The sequence below is a fragment of the Dendrobates tinctorius genome, unplaced genomic scaffold (genome assembly GCF_039654945.1).
Source record: "Dendrobates tinctorius isolate UK_male_01 unplaced genomic scaffold, ASM3965494v1 ptg000173l, whole genome shotgun sequence".
NCBI classification, from domain to species: domain Eukaryota; kingdom Metazoa; phylum Chordata; class Amphibia; order Anura; family Dendrobatidae; genus Dendrobates; species Dendrobates tinctorius.
In genome coordinates, this window is record NW_027361840.1 from 1387958 (window position 1) to 1405938 (window position 17981).

The window sequence follows — 17981 nt, forward strand, 5'->3', positions numbered from 1 at the left end:
CCGCAGCGCTTGAGCCGGATCAGACGCTGCAGAAATGCTTAAAAGAAGCTTCTCATTAAATTTAATGCATTTTTGGCTTTTTATGCCAATGCATGCGTTTTTTTCCGCTGAGGAAATACTTAGCGGCTAAAAATGCAGCATGCTCATTAATTTCCGCATTGCTCCATGTTTTTAGCTGTTTTCAATGTTCCCAGAAAACGCGCAGAAAAAAATGCATCAAAAACGCGCGTTTTCTGGGAAGGAGTCCTGGTTTCTGAGCGTTTAAAAACGCTAACGTGGGCACATGGCCTAAAGGACTGTACTCCCAAAGGCAGGAGGGTGAAGAGTACACACAGCGTCTTAAATAACAGAGCTCTCATAGGAAGGGAGTTGCAGAGTACACATGACAGCATAAAGGACAGTGATCCCACAGATATGGGTGCAGAGTACACACGGCGGCTTAAAGGACAGTACTCTCACAGATAGGAGAGTGTAGAGTGCACACAGCAGCTTAAAGAACAGGACTCTCACAGACAGGAGATTTCAGAGTACACACAGGGGCTTAAAGGACAGTACTCCCACAGATATAGGTGCAGAGTACGCAGAGCAGCTTTTAGCACAATATTCCCACAGGCAATGGGTGCAGAGTACACAGAGCGGCTTTTAGCACAGTACTCCCACAGGTGGGGGATGCAGGGTACACAGAGTGGCTTTTAGCACAGTACTCCCAGAGGCGGGGGTGCAGAGTTCACAGAGAAGCTTTTAGTACAGTATTACCCCAGATATGGGTGCAGAGTACACAGAGTGGCTTTTAGCACAGTACTCCCAGAGGCGGGGGTGCAGAGTTCACAGAGAAGCTTTTAGTACAGTATTACCCCAGATATGGGTGCAGAGTACACAGAGTGGCTTTTAGTACAGTACTACCCCAGATATGGGTGCAGAGTGCACAGAGCGGCTTTTAGCACAGTACTCCCAGAGGTGGGGGTGCAGAGTTCACAGAGAAGCTTTTAGTACAGTATTACCCCAGATATGGGTGCAGAGTACACAGAGTGGCTTTTAGTACAGTATTACCCCAGATATGGGTGCAGAGTACACAGAGTGGCTTTTAGTACAGTGCTACCCCAGATATGGGTTGCAGAGTACACAGAGTGTTGTTGCAGAGTGCGCAGTCACTATCTGTCCCTCACTCCAGCTGCATCCTATCTCTACACTAATCAGAACAGAATGGCGGCTGACTCGTGATCTGGCCTTTATACAGGCCTGGTCACATGCTACGCCAGCAAATTACAGCTATGTCAATACTTGGAATTGCTGTGATGGCTTTGGAAGTGCCCACAGTCTAAAGGCTTGCTGATTGGCTGTGCTATAGCCTTTCAACAAGCTTTATTAGACAAAAAGAGTAGTATACAGAGGTATGGATGTCAAATGGGATACTATAAATAATAACATACCAAGCAAATTGTAGATATTATCCCACATTAATAAAAATACAATAGACTGTAAAGGGACCAATTGTCAAAATTCACAAAGAAAGGGGAGGAAGAAAAACTTCCAAGACAACTCAAGGTCATAATATAAAATTGCTTTATTGGATTACAGGGGAAGGAACAATAAAACATGCTAAAATGCTGATAACTTATCAAAAAACATAAGGACACGATGGACCCTGTACTTGCTTGCTTGCACTTGCGCTCATCAGGTAATTTGGGACACGTGTTGTTACTGTGCGGGTATATGTGCCTTCTTTTTCTATGGCCTATGTGCAGGATTTGGTTACCGGTTTAATTATTTGGTCAGTGACATGGCAGTTTACCGCTTACCTACTTGTGTCCTTCTCATATCTTCTATGATTATTATAACATAAGCAGCAATTATGGTCCATCGTGTCCTTATGTTTTTAGACAAGTTATCAGCTTTTTAGTATGTTTTATTGTTCCTTGCCCTATAATCCAATAATGCAATTTTATATTATGACCTTGAGTTGATTTCTTGGAAGTTTTTCTTCCTCCCCTTTCTTCAATAAGCTTTATTAGACTGGCAAACCCAAACAGGAAACTGGACAGACAGTAAAAACACCGTGTTCGGCATTCGGTACCGCACACTAGGTGCCCAATACGAACCTCAGACTTTCCAGTTCGGGTTCACTCATCTCTAATGTCCAAGTCACTTTCATAGTATATGGGGGGAACGGTGCATTCCTTGCTCAGGGGTCATGTGCAGTCTGTGTCCTCCCATGATCCAGCCTGCTGACAGCCCACTCGATGGCATGTAGAGGCCGGATGCATTGGCACATCTCAGGGACATATGCTTCACCATCTAGAAATCCATAGAAAATCCAGGATGTGGGCACGTCTGACAAAGACTATTCAAACCACTGTGAGACAGTAAAGCTTCCTTTATTGGCAGTAAGTGGCTACAAGATTCAGTATATATCGTGTTGGTGTCTTCCCCGAGCCACAAAGAGTAACAAATAGGGGAAAAGGACATCAGGAAGAGAAGCCTCCTATGTAACGTGCTCATAATCAATAATGATGAAGACAGAAGAGCAGAACACAGAAAAGCAACACAAATTGTAAGTTCTCAGTCACAGGAACGAGATTTCATGAGAACAATTATCAATAGTGAGAAAGTGAAATGTGAGTAATGTGTCTGGTGCCTGGAGGTTACATGAGATGGACGGGACTTCTGTACATGAGAAGAGGCGCCATCACTCTCCTGCTTATGGTGGATTACCACCAGTGTGGAGCCGCGACCAAAGAGATATTCAAACTATGGGGGAAAGCAGAATAATGAAATATAGGCACGTTCCCCATATTATATTTTATGATAGTGACCACCGCTTGTGTAACTATGATGGGCAGCTTGTCGCCAAAGGGTTTAAGAGCAAGAGCATCGCTCCAGGAAGGTAATAGGACAATAGGAACCCAAGGTCTCAAGACGCCATGTTTGTTTGTAATAATGTGACTATAAAATGGCTACTTCTGTGTGAATGTGCTTATGTTTGTAAAGAGATGATCTCTAAGTAAAACATTTCCCACATTCTGAACATGAGTACGGATTTTCTCCCGTGTGACACCTTTGATGATTAGTAAGAGCTGATTTATGTGCAAAACATTCCCCTCATTCTGAACATGAATATGGCTTCTCTCTTGTGTGAATTCTCTCATGTATTAGAAGATAAGATTTAGTTGTAAAGCATTTCCCACATTCTGAACATGAATATGGCTTCTCTCCTGTGTGAACTTTTTCATGTGCAAGAAGATTTGATTTCTTTGAAAAACATTTCCCACATTCTGAACATGAATATGGCTTCTCTCCTGTGTGAACTTTTTCATGTGCAAGAAGATTTGATTTCTGTGCAAAACATTCCCCTCATTCTGAACATGAATATGGCTTCTCTCTTGTGTGAATTCTCTCATGTATTAGAAGATATGATTTAGTTGTAAAGCATTTCCCACATTCTGAACATGAATATGGCTTCTCTCCTGTGTGAACTTTTTCATGTGCAAGAAGATTTGATTTCTTTGAAAAACATTTCCCACATTCTGAACATGAATATGGCTTCTCTCCGGTGTGAACTTTTTCATGTGCAACAAGATTTATTTTCTGTGAAAAACATTTCCCACATTCTGAACATGAATATGGCTTCTCTCCGGTGTGAACTTTTTCATGTGCAACAAGATTTATTTTCTGTGAAAAACATTTCCCACATTCTGAACATGAATATGGCTTCTCTCCGGTGTGAACTTTTTCATGTGCAACAAGATTTATTTTCTGTGAAAAACATTTCCCACATTCTGAACATGAATATGGCTTCTCTCCTGTGTGAACTTTTTCATGTGCAACAAGATGTGATTTCCTTGAAAAACATTTCCCACATTCTGAACATGAATATGGCTTCTCTCCTGTGTGAACTTTTTCATGTGCAACAAGACTTGATTTCATTGAAAAACATTTCCCACATTCTGAACATGAATATGGCTTCTCTCCTGTGTGAACTTTTTCATGTGCAACAAGACTTGATTTCCTTGAAAAACATTTCCCACATTCTGAACATGAATATGGCTTCTCTCCTGTGTGAACTTTTTCATGTGCAACAAGACTTGATTTCATTGAAAAACATTTCCCACATTCTGAACATGAATATGGCTTCTCTCCTGTGTGAACTTTTTCATGTGCAACAAGACTTGATTTCATTGAAAAACATTTCCCACATTCTGAACATGAATATGGCTTCTCTCCTGTGTGAACTTTTTCATGTGCAACAAGATTTGATTTCTGTGAAAAACATTTCCCACATTCTGAACATGAATATGGCTTCTCTCCTGTGTGCATTATTTCATGACAACTAAGCTGTGATTTATTTACAAAACATTTCCCACATTCTGAACATGAATATGGCGTCTCTCCTGTGTGAACTTTTTCATGTGCAACAAGATTTGATTTCTGTGAAAAACATTTCCCACATTCTGAACATGAATATGGCTTCTCTCCTGTGTGCATTCTTTCATGACGACTAAGCTGTGATTTATTTACAAAACATTTCCCACATTCTGAACATGAATATGGCTTCTCCCCTGTTAGTGGGCTTTTATCTTCAGCATTTCTTCTGTGACTTTTGTTTTGTTTAACAGTCTGTGATGAATTTGGAGATAATTGTTCATTAAAATAAGATGATCGGTCTCTGCTGTGAACAGCTGGGGGTATATCTGAGATGTCTTCATGCTGTGTACAAGTATCTTGTGTGATACTAGAATCTTCTGAATTAAACTCTAAAGATATCAGATGTCCCTTGAAGCTCCTGGTACAGTCATCTGTCAAGAATAAAATGTATGTTATTATTTTTAAATAACATAACCTAAAATATTATGTTTGCATTTCCTGATGAAGATGAAGAGAATTTTCAACTTTCATCACGACAACGACCCTAAACAACCTTGAAGTCACCATAAGAACGGCTTCACCACGAGAAGATGAAAGTTTTGGAATAGCCAAACCACAGCCCAAAACTGAATGCAAATTCTGTGGGGACCTGAAGAAGGCACTGTACACAGGAGACACCCCAGCAATCTGACAGATATGGAGCGTTTGCACTGAAGAGCGGGCAAAGATCGCCAATTGTAGATGTCTCTTGAGATAGATCCAGACCCATATAGACTGAATTCTGCCAGAAATTCAAAGTTGACTGCAACAAATTATCAGTGTAAGGCATCTTTCACATTTTCACATGTCCTGGACTCCTGATTTTTCCCATTTCGGAACTAACAGTACCGGTGCTATCAGTGTCCACATGTAAAATCCGTGTGGCGTCCTTGTGCACCATCAGTGTGACACGTACTGGAATAGAATGCAGAACAGAAATGACAAACGTTTAGGTGTTAGATGTGCAAACAGAGGATAGACAGCTAGAGAAATAGATAAAAGCTATATAATAGATACAGTTGAAACCAGAAGTTTCCATCCACTATATATAAAGACACATATGCATGTGTTTCTCAATATCTGACATTAAATCAGAATAAACCTTTCCCATCTTAAGACAATTAGGATTACCATAATTATTAATATTTGCCAGAATAATGAGAGAATATTTTAAAGGGAATCTGTCAGTCTATTTTCCACCTATCAGGTGCCGGCACCGCCATCAGGGGCTTATCTACAGCATTTTTTAATGCTGTAGATAAGCCCCCGATGAAGCCTCATACCCCAAGATCGGACAACAGAGAAGGTGGAGGTGTTGGTCTGCTCCTATCACCCAAATGTACCTTTCAGGTTATCCCTCAAGTACCCCTCACTTGTCTTCCCTTCTTTTGAGGGCCATGCTGTCAGACTCTACATCCCCTTCTCCATGCGACTGGCGGTGGTGTATCATCCTCCGGGCCCCTCGCATCAATTCCTGGATCACTTTGCCACGTGGTTTCCACATTTTTTTCTCATTTGATTTCCTCATCCTCATGAGAGACTTCAACATCCCTATTGCTCTCCCCCTCTCCATATCGGTTACTCACCTTTTATCTTTAACCTCCTTCTTTGGCCTTTCTGCAGCTTACTAGCTCTAATACGCATGAAGACGGAAACTCCCTCGACTTGGTCTTCTCCCAGCATTGCTCTATGGTTGATTTCACAAACTCCCCTCTCCCACTCTGTGACCACAACCTTCTTTCATTCTCGGCTTATAACTGCCATTCCGCTCAGGTCACCCCCCGCTTTCCACACTTCTAGAAATATACAGGCCAACACCCAGAAACATATGAAGAACTTGCAGTCATCATTGACTCCTATCTCCTCCCTCTCTTGTCCTGATTCTTCACTGAAGCATTATAATGAGACATTGCCTGGATGAAGCTGCACCTCCTATAAATAGAACAACTCAGCACAGATGGCGACAACCCTGGCACATGCTGCAAACATGTTTCCTACAGTGGTGCTCCAGGTGTGCCGTACGTCTGTGGAGAAAATCCAATCTACCTGAAGATTTCATCCATTATAAGTTTATGCTTAAAACATACAACACTTCCCTTCACCTATTTGAGCACCCTCATCACCTCACTATCAATAACCTGAAACATCTCTTTAATACTTTTCATTCCCTATTCAACCCAAAAGTGCAAGCCCCAACCACGGATCTCCATGTTGATGATCTGGCCAATTACTTCAAAGAAAAAATTTACCATATCCGACAGGAAATTTTCTCTCAACCCCCTCACACCATGCGCTGTCCTTCATCCCCCACTGCATCTATCTCACTCTCTTATTTTGAACCAGTCAGAGAAGAAAAAGTGATCAGGTTCCTTGTATCTTCTCGGCCTTCTACTTGCACCAGTGACCCTATTCCGTCACATCTCCTCCAGTCCCTTTCCCCTGCTGTCACCACTCACCTAACTAAAATATTCAACCTCTCTCTCTTCCGGTATCTTTCCCTCCTCATTTAAGCATGCTATCATATATCCACTGCTTAAAAAACTATCCCTTGACCAAAATTGTACTGCTAACTATAGACCTGTCTCTAATCTTCCCTTCATCTCTAAACTCCTGGAACGCCTGATCCACTCCCATGTTATCCGCTATTTCTCAGATAACTCTCTTCTCGACCCTCTACAATCTGGTTTTCGCTCTTTATACTCTACTGAAGCTGCCCTCACTAAAGTCTCTAATGATCTACTAACAGCTAAATCTAATGGTCACTGCTCCATGCTAATTCTCCTGGACCTCTCTGCAGCATTCAACACTGTGGATCATCAGCTCCTCCTCACTATGCTCCGCTCCATTGGCCTCAAGGACACCGTTCTCTCCTGGTTCTCCTTCTATCTCTCTGACCGCTCCTTTACTGTATCTTTTACTGGTTCCTCCTCCACTCATCTTCCCCTTACTGTTGGGGTTCCTCAATGATCGGTCCTAGACCCCCTCCTCTTCTCTTTGTATACAATCAGTAGATTTGGTTTCCAGTACCATCTCTATGCTGATGAAACCCAATTATCCACCTCCTCTCCTGACAGCACACCTGCCTCTTTAGAAAACACCAGTGATTGTCTTACCGCTGTCTCCACTATCATGTCCTCCCGCTATCTGAAACTGAACCTGTCAAAAACTGAACTCCTTGTGTTTCCTCCCTCTACTAACCTACCTATGCCTGACATTGCCATTTCCGTGTGTGGTTCTACCATTATTTCCCAGCAACATGCCTGCTGTCTTGGGGTCATGATTGATTCAGATCTTTCATTCATCCCCCACATCCGATCACTGGCTAGAACTTGTTATCTGCACCTCAAAAACATTTCTAGAATTCAACCCTTTCTTACTTTCGACTCTGCAAAAACTCTTATTGTTTCTCTTATTCATTCTCGTTTGGACTATTGTAACTCTCTTCTAATCGGTCTCCCTCTTACCAAACTCTCCCCTCTCCAATCCGTCCTTAATGCTGCAGCCAGGATCATATTCCTCACCAACCATTACACCGATACCACTACCTTGTGCCAGTCATTACACTGGTTACCCATCCACTCCAGAACTCAGTATAAACTTATTACCCTCACCCACAAAGTGCTCCATGGCTCAGCACCACCCTACATCTTCTCCCTCATCTCAGTTTACCCTACCCATGCCCTCCATTCTGCTAATGATCTGAAGTTAATGTCCTCAATCAGAACCTCCCACTCCTGTCTCCAAGACTTTTCACGTGCTGCACCAATTTTTTGGAATGCACTACCCAGGTTAAGTCAATTAATCCGTAATACCCACAGTTTTAAGCGTGCCCTAAAAACACATTTCTACAGTCTCGCCTAACGTCTCAGTACATTAATCTAATTATCCCTGTGTGGCCCATTCAATATTTTTACCATAACCAGGTTCTTCATATCATGTTCTCACACGCTTTATGCATTTAATAGCCCTCTGTGTATATACTGCTACTTATTCTGGCTGATAACTGGTTCATGCAGCATTACATGAACACCTGATTTCTTAAATTATGGCTGGTCTGAACAATGAAGGCAATTGTTGACATCCACTTTTCGTGTCTCCCCTATTTCCTCATAGACTGTAAGCTTGCGAGCAGCGGGGCCCTCATTCCTCTTGGAATCTGTTGATTTATGTGATTATTGTAATGCTGTAATGTCTTTTGTCTGTGGAATATGTTGGCGCTATAGGAATAAAGTATTATTATTACTAATAATAATAAATAATAATTATGGTAATCCTAATTTACTTAAAATGGGAAAAGTTTATTCTGATTTCGTGTCAGATATTGAGAAAAACATGTAGATCTGTCTTTTTATATAGTGGATGGAAACATCAAGTTTCAACTGTAGATAGATAGATAGATAGATAGATAGATAGATAGATAGAAATATGTCAGTGAGATATATAATCAGTGCCTTGTGTGTGTAGTTTTCTGAATTGTATTTCACTAATAAATAAGGTAAGGTTACTGCAGTTGAAAGCCTCCAGGTCACATGGGGGCAGCACTGGCAGTTGTGTACTGGGATAACCTTACTGACCTCACCGCTCGTCACGGCAGCCGGGTTCTCCCGGAGTGCAGCGTTACAACCAGTAGCGACTGTTGCGCCAGTCTATTGAGCTTTGTTCTCTGAACGGGGCTCCATACACTGGACAAAGAAGACATGGATCGTCATGGGACTTCCATTTGTGTTATGGCAGACTGGTGTGGATTATTTTTTATTAAATAAATGTGCTAAAGAGGGAATTTGTCAGAGAGTGATTTTTACAAATGAAACACTTTTTTGTGTGTGTTAAATAGTTTAGACTTAGGGGTCAGTAATGGGGGTGTCTGACAGATGCCTCTCCGTTACTAACCCATAGGTTTGATGTCACCTGACATTACACAGCTGACATCAACCCCATAAACCATTACCCCGATTACCACCTCACAATGGCAGCTGGAAAGAGCTGATCTTAAGCGTCAGAATTGGCATATCTAATGGATGTGCCATTTCTGGTGCGGCTGTTATGGCCTTCCTGGAAATCATGGGGTACTACATTAGGCTAATTCCAAACTTTGCCACGGTGGCCAAACCCGTGATCAACCTCACTAAGGGGATAAAATTAGGCGTGGCCAAATGGACATCGGAGGCGGAAAAGGCCTTTCAAAAACTGAAAGTGGCTCTGTGTCGTGAAGAAATTTGTATTCCAAAAGGATGTTAGATTAGGAGAGTTCCTCTCAGGAGATACACGGAGAGGAGAATCCTGTTCTCTAGCTGAGTAGGAATCTGTAAGCATGTGAGAAAAATGATTCCATTGGAGAAAAGGAATGCCTGTCCATAAAGTGGGCGATGGACACATTGCGATACTATCTCTTAGGGTGAGAATTTAAATTAGTGTCAGACCATGGTCCACTCAGGTGGATGAGAAAGAATAAGAGGAAAAATGCTTGTGCTACCCACTAATTTCTAGCCCTGCAGGATGTCCGCTTTCAAGTAAAACATAGAGTCGGGAGTTACATGGTAATGCCAATGCCCTCTTGAGAATCCTGTGTCTGAAAGATGTCAAGCCCATGGCTTTAGGCAGAGGGGGAGGTATGTAAGGATGCTTGTTAAACACAGTGGATGGGAGATAAACCTGGAGTAACCTGGCCATGAGAGGTTCATTATGAGCAGGTGAACGGCTGCTCACCATATCGCAACCCCTGGGTGTGGTTCACTTGGTAAAATGACACCTGTTTGCCTCACACATTGTAGCATGTGTGGAGGTGTGTAGATTGAGTGCCTCTGCTGAAAGACTATGAAGCTAGACTATTGTATGGATGGACTGTTTGCTTTATCTTGTACTTTGAGCCGGACAAGGGCTGTATTTGAGTTTCCTGTGATGTGGTTTATGAGACTTTTAAATAGAAACATTTCCTGTGATACCTCATATCACTCCCAAGTGAGTAGCACTGTTATATTTGGTGTTATAAATGTGGGCAGTGTTCCCAGGGAACATGTGTGACTGCTACAGCGGTAGCTGTGACTGCAATACAGACTGATAATAAAAGTGTTAGTCTTGGACATGTTAGTGTCCAAGGTGGATGTAGGGAAAACCTGCTTTGAATGTTGTGTGTGAAGCAGACTGCAAGATAGTAGTTTGTATAAAAAAACTGGAGTCTGTAATGAGAAAGTAAGTTAATGTGTATGCACAATGTAAATGCATATTAGCACACGACTTTTACACAGAGAAAACAAAAGCAAAAACACAAATATCCTAAAATAAAAAAATAAACTGCAAAAAATGCATGAAGGTAGTAATAATAATAAAGGTACTTAGAAAACATAGTTTTGATCAAAGGAATGTACAAGCCATCCCGCCACATCAAGCCTTGTGGGACAGTCCTAATTCTTGTATTAAAACCTTTCCACTTGTCAAGTGACGTAAATGTGAACAAAGATCGTGGGACTGAACCACCAGTAAAAGCATAGGCCAGACAGGATGGATTTTCCAGCTCAGAAACAGGGTGTTCACATCCTTATATGCACAGGATGCACATTGAACTGAATAAAAAACTGGAGTCTGAACTGAAAAAGTAAGTTAATGTGTATGCACAATGTAAATGCATATTAACACACGACTTTTGATCAAAACTATGTTTACTAAAAACCCTTTCTACCTTCATGCATTTTTCTTTTAGGATATTTGTGTTTTGTTTTCTCTGTGTAATGGTTGTGTGTCGTGACTGCAGACAAAAGGGGGCTGTAAGTGAGAGACATTGGCATGGCATGCAGTCACCCATGGAAACTGGAAAAGGTGAAGTCCGGCATGTTTAGGGGACTGTGATACAAAGCTGTGTCCTATGAAGTGATATTGACTGGTGTGAACTGAACACTAATATTATTTGCACTTGTGTAAATTGGACTTTAATGCTGTTAGGAAACACATCAAAGGGACTTTGTGTTTGAACTTTGTGGGTCACTGCCTCTTCACTGCGTAATGCTGCTACCGCTGCCTTACATATGGTGGAGAATACAGGCAGTGTGAACTGAGGCATACCCCAGAGAGTGCTGCAGATCATTGTACAGGTCTGCTGGAGAAATAGAGGAACTTTTAGAGCATTTTGCGCTCAGTCAGCATTCGCAGCAAGAGGCTCTGAAGTTTTAGCGGTCACAGCAAAAGGTTCTGCAGCAGCAGGTGCTGCAGTTGCAGCTGGAGCAGCAAGAGGCACTGCAATGGAATCTCCCACAGCTTCAGCTGAGTAAAAAGGAGAACCCTAAGGTAAGGGGTGATCATTGGGTGTACCAGTGGTCCTATGTAGTATCGGCCCGCCAGGTCTCATGCAAATGACTTACTGCAGTTGGTGGAGGAGTGGCTCCAGTCTGAGTTTTTTTCTCCAATCGAGATGGAGAGTTGTGGTTGATCGGATTGTGCGGGCTCTGCCAGCCGCCATACATCATTGGGTTGGGCAAAGGGACCTGGGCAATCTGGACCTGCTGGTAGGATTGATTGAGCGCTATAAATCCACTCAGGACGGGGTACCAGAGCCTGGAAATGGGGCTAGTAACTGTTCTGTGCCATCTGAGCCCATTGACTGCAGGTATACGCACCATGTCTCGATATATGCCCAGCCAGTCTGTAACACCACTGCAAGCACTGCCAGCAGCGTGCAGCGACTGTGCCAGGTGCTTGTGAATGGGTGCCGCACAGATGCTCTCCTGGACACGGGGAGCAGAGTGACTTTGGTCCATAGGTCCCTTGCTGCTGGGGACAACTCCAAAGGATGGAAGGTGAAGGTGGTGGATATCCATGGGGAAATCCGGGAGTACCCAACCGCTGAGGTCAATTTTTCTACACAATGTGGGGACATTAAACATGTGGTGGGAGTGACGAAGAGTCTTCCATATGGGACTGTGTTGGGTTGAGACTTGCCCCTATTTTGGTCACTGTGGGAGACCAGGGTCAACCCTCTCATGGTAAAGGTTGTGCCAGGAATAGAACCCGGAGATGTTGAGATACCTGCCATAGGGATCGCAAACCTAGGGACAGAGTGTAATCACGATAGGCTCCCCCAAAGGTATTGGCAGGGCAGGATGAAAATGTTTCGGGTGCAGAACCTGAAGATGTCAAGTCAGAGATATCTGCCACAGGGGTCACCAACTTAGGGTCAGAGTGTAACCCCAACAAGCTTCCCCTAGAGCAAGGATCCCCAACCTGTAGCTCGGGAGCCACATGTGGCTCGCGGTCCCATGAATTGTAGCTCGCGACTGTCTGCCAGCTTGGTGCATTAGGTCCAGGTCTAGCAAACAGGTGTGAAGAGTAGATCTCAAAATGGTGAATGTTGTGAATAGCCCTGCACAGAAGAGCAGATGTGGATGCACATTTACTGGTCTTAGGGGTTTAGAGATGTTTTAAGTATGGTACGCTGGAGGATGGTAACAACTGTTAGAGGAGGTGCTCAAAGCTGGATGTGACTGTGTTGGGAGTCCTTGATGAGAGAATACTGAAAGGGGGTATTGTGGGAACCCCTGGATCTCAGTGTACTGCTTTGGAGTGATTTCTGTGGAAAAGCTTTGGTTATCATTATACCTGTAATGGGGGCTTTGGTTGACACTACTTTGAAGGAGATGGGAGCTGGATGTGGGTCACGCCCCTCTCTCAGTGCTGAATGTGGCTCGAGACCCCCTCTCTAAGGTGAATGTGGCTCTCAAGATCAGAAAGGTTGGGGACCACTGCCCTAGAGGTTGTGTCAGTAGAGGGCATGGAGACTCCACTGAACCCAGAGCTGGAAATGTCCCCTGGTAAGTTCGGGGCAGCTCAGTTCCAGGGTCCCACGCAGAGAAACTGGTGTGTGTAAAAACTGCAGGTTTAAAAAGAACGCCGGGAAGAACCGGGAGTGTGTGGTCGCAGAGGCGAATGGGGACGTGCGCACGAGGAATCTTCTTACAACGGCCAATGATGTGGCCTCGGGTCAGAGTGAAATAGATAGAGTGCTCGTTAGACAGCAGTGTCGGGAAACTCAGGTTTGGGTGCGACGTAATAAAGATGGATGCTCGGATTTGATGGGTCAAACCACGGCGTTTCAGCATGATATAGTCACCGAGGCATGGGTAAGGGTACGGAAGAAACGATAGCAAAGGCCCGAAGGTGAGTACTTAGGTGACAGGATGAGATGCGGGGTTACTGAATCCAAAATAAACACGGTCGAGGCCACCCAAAACCGGTCCAAATATACAGTTAAACGTGAAAGTGAGCGTGGCATCTGCATAGGAGAATGGAAAAGTGGGTCGTCCCATAATGAAGTATGGAAGAGAAATGCAAAGGGGAGGGATGCATGTATTGTTCGACTGTTCCGGACCCTACTTTGGTTTCAAAGTGCAGTGCCGGGCGGGGATGTCACAGGGGCATGCGGATGCCCTGGCTCGTGCCCATGTGGGGTGTCAAGTATTCAACCTCAAAGGTTTGAACAGTAGAGGGGTATATGTGAGGCAGTGACCCCTGTTACAGCTAGGGGGTGCTGTATGTTCTCCCCAGGATACGCACGGAGGCATATTGAGGCTATGGGAATGCATTGCGGTCACAGGCGTAGCTGGGATTGCAATAGTGAAGCAGTGACTGATGTCACAGGTAGGGGTCACTGTGCAGTCTCCTCAGGATATGCACGGAGGTGTATGAAGGCCATAGGTGTCCATGGCAGTCACAGGCATAGCTGTGACTGCAATACAGACTGATAACAGAAGTGTTAGTCTTGAACATGTTAGTGTCCAAGGTGGATGTAGGGAAAACCTGCTCTGGATGCTGTGTGTGAAACAGACTGCAAGATAGTAGTTTGTGCAGTGTTTTTATTCCGGACCCAGGTTTTCCATGTGGCTGGTAGCCACACTTTGCTATGTTAAAAACCCTGAAGGAAAGGGTTAGGTGTTGCTTAGTGAGTCTCAGGTGTGTCAGGGCCAGAGAGAGGCCTGACAACCCACAGCATACACAGTGGTTCTGCCGTCCATGATGACTGGTCACAGATGTGGACAGGTCTTGTGCCCAGATGTGAACCGGAGGTAGACTTCCTGTGCCTGAAGGAAGGACTGGCGTGTGTCACAGCTACAGACAGGAGGATGTCAAGGTCTGTGTATGGCTGTGAAGAGAGACTGTGATAGTGGTGCACGACACCCATGTGAACTAGTCAGAGGTGGGGTAGCGGGTGTCGTGACTGCAGACCAAAGGGGGCTGTAAGTGAGAGACATGGCATGGCAAGCAGTCACCCATGGAAACTGGACAAGGTGAAATCCAGCATGTTTAGGGACTGTGATACAAAGCCGTGTCCTATGAAGTGCTATTGACTGGTGTGAACTGAACACTAATATTATTTGCACTTGTGTAAATTGGACTTTAATGCTGTGAGGAAACACATCAAAGGGACTTTTGTGTTTGTAGGTCACTGCCTCTTCACTGCGTACCATGCTACCGCTGTCTCACAAGGTGTAGTGATGATTTTGACTCCATGGGTGTTTTCCAGAAACAAGCAGCAGGGTATGTTGCTGATTGAAAATAGCATATCTTCCATTGTAGTGCCCATTAAATTGTAGTGCCCAGACATTGTGCCCAGATAATACTTCTGGACACATGTACCCTCATTGCTATAGAAATGCTAAACATGTGGACACTAAATGTGGTTTAGACACACTGTGGGGCTCAGAAGGGAATGGGACATTTGGATTTAGGAGCTCAGAATTTGCTGGATTTTTGGGGAGAGGTGAGGAGCCATAGTGCTTTTCCAGATCCTTTGTGCTACCTGTAATGTGGAAGCCCCCTATATTTAAGGACACTGCCCTCTCCTGGTTCTCACTATCTTTCTGACCACTCCTTCAGTGTTTTGTTCATTGGTTCCACTTCATCTCCTCTTCCTCTCACTGTTGGGGTACCTCAGGGCTCAGTCCTTGGCCTCCTTCTCTTATCTCTCTACACGGCCCCAATTGGACAGACCATCAGCAGATTTGGCTTTCAGTACCATCTTTATGCTGATGGCACACAACTATACACGTCATCCCCTGACCTTACCCCCGCTGTACTACAATGCCAGTGACTTTCTGTCCGCAGTCTCCAACATCATGTCCATCTGGCTAATCATTACTCGACGCGTCCGCTCTTTGCCAGTCCTTACACTGGCTGCCCATTCATTATAGGATCCAATTCAAAGTACTTGTTCTCACCCACAAAGCTCTTCACAGTGCGGCACCTGCTCCCTCTTTTCTGTTTATCGGCCTAGCCAGTCGCTGCGCTCTGCAAACGACTTTTGACTAACCTCTACACTAATCTGTACCTCCCACTCCCGACTCCCAAGACTTCACCCACGCTGCGCCAATCATCTGAAATGCTCTATCCGGACTATCCACAATTTGCATAGTTTTAGGCACTCCCTCAAAACACATTTGATCAGAGCAGCCTATCATGTTGCCTAATCAAAGTAATTTTATGTGTAAGTGAGCATATGTAGCCCATTCAATATCTCCATCCATCCCTCACTCCCTCAAGACGGCTGGACCATCATTGTATATACACCATTGTAAATACTCACTTGTACTCTGTATCTCCCCCACCTCATTGTAGAGTGTAAGCTCTCACCAGCAGGGTCGTCTTATTTTGCTTTAATTATTGTATTGTTAACGTTGTTACTTATTACTTGTGTTTTGAAATTTTTAAACTGTAAAGCGCTGCGGAATATGTTGGCGCTATATATATAAAAAGATTATTATTATATTTCCGTTAAAAGATGACAAACCTTAGTAAGGGTTTTTTTTGCGGATTGAGTTGAAGCTTTTATCAGGAACATTTTATATTACATTTTGGATCACCTTAATCCTGCGCTCTACGCTGAACACTTACTTTGGGGTTTCTATCTAAATCACTGAGTGACGTGATTCAGATGAAACTCCAGAGGGATTTATTCACTATAATTCAGCAGCAGATTACTCTGGACTCCGTATCGCCAAAGTTCAGCAGTGTCCTTCTTTTCAGAGGTGCACAAAACTGTGGCCGACTGTGATTTTTTACACGCTTAAAAAACCAGACACTGCCAGATCACAGGTCAAACTGCGTCCACAGTGTTTCCATCTGCCTCATTACAGGGAATCTTCCACCAAAGATTTAGACAAAAACTCTGATGTAAGTGCTCAGCACAGAGCACAGGATAAATGTGTGCCGAGCCTTACTACATGTAAGGATTCCGGACTTTCCTTTGTGCCTGTTTGCCCTCATCCGAGTTGGAGTCTTGTCTCTCACCCTGTCATGGAACTTCCTGTCTGTCCTGTTATTTAAGTCAGGGTCGTGTGTTCCTCCTTGCCTTAGTATTTTGTGCTGTTGGTTCCAGAGCTCCTGCCCGTTGTGCTGGTGAACTCCCTGCTACTTCTGCTGGTTAATTGGTGGTCTGCCTCGCCTCATTCAGCTGCCTTCCATTTTCTGTGTGCTCCTGGATCCTGATCGGGGTTGCCTATTGATCGGAATACTTGGGTGCTGCCCTTCGCCTCAGAAGCTGCTGCGCTCAGTAAGAAGTGCAACTTCATATCTTCTGGACTACGTCTGTTGGGCTGTGGTGCGGGACTTGAGCGAGACTTGACAGCCCTTCAAGGTACCTTTAGAGACATTCCCCTGTCTAAGCTTCTTCTATGTATTGTTGGACTCTCACAAGCAAATGCCGTACGGACGTGTGATCAAGATATTGCTGGGAGACTCCCTTGTTTAAGTACTGTGTGCATTGAACGACCCCCTTTCTGGATAACCACGTTTAAGTACTGTATGCATACCCACTGATATCTTTAATGGTCTTCCTTATTTAAGTGTCTTGCGCACTCCTGCATCATATCCTTGCTGGACTGGTTCGTATTAGCGGTCGCGTCCCGCTATTCAGCTTGCTGTGATTTACTATATTGTGCTGAGCACCTCGTTTCAATTGCAAGAATATCTGTTAGTTCTGTTTACATTCCTGTTTTATTTAAATACATCTTTTTGCTGCAGCTTTGTTCTCAGACTGATTTTATCCCACGCTATCAGATTCCTTAGTACCTACATAATTGTTACAGGATACTCAGGACAATTAGGAATCTGCTGGGGTAATGTCGACTGAGTCAAAGTTGGATCATTTGTTTTCTATGATCAACTCCTTACAAGGGGACGTAGTAGCTCTGAAAAACAAGGTGGCTAGCTGGGAGGCCCATTTCAGGCAGGCGCTGCAGGATTTAAGTAATCAAATAACAGCATGGGCGCCTCCACCCCTGGGGCAGCTACTGCCAACTAGTCCTCCCAAGTTACCGCCGATTAGATTTAATGGTGAACGCTACAAATTTTGTGGGTTTATAAATCAATGCATTTTGTATTTTGATGTACATGCTGCCCATTTGTCTTGTGTATAATCATGTTACTTACCTCCCGAGCTCTTGCGTGGGCAAATCTGCTGATTGAGACTCGTGACCCTCACTTGAATAACCATGATGATTTTCTGCAATGTCTATGATGTTTGATGATCCAAATCGTCGCACTACAGCTGAAACTGCACTGTTGTCATTACGTCAGGGTAAGCGCTCTGTTGTTGAATA

The 17981-nt window shown here is 44.0% G+C and overlaps 1 pseudogene; it reads right to left on the reverse strand.

Annotated features, from left to right (window-relative positions):
• Window positions 1-2359: 2359 nt before the first annotated feature.
• The window catches only part of LOC141053931 (uncharacterized), an 81031-nt pseudogene continuing 65409 nt past the window's right edge, over window positions 2360-17981 (reverse strand).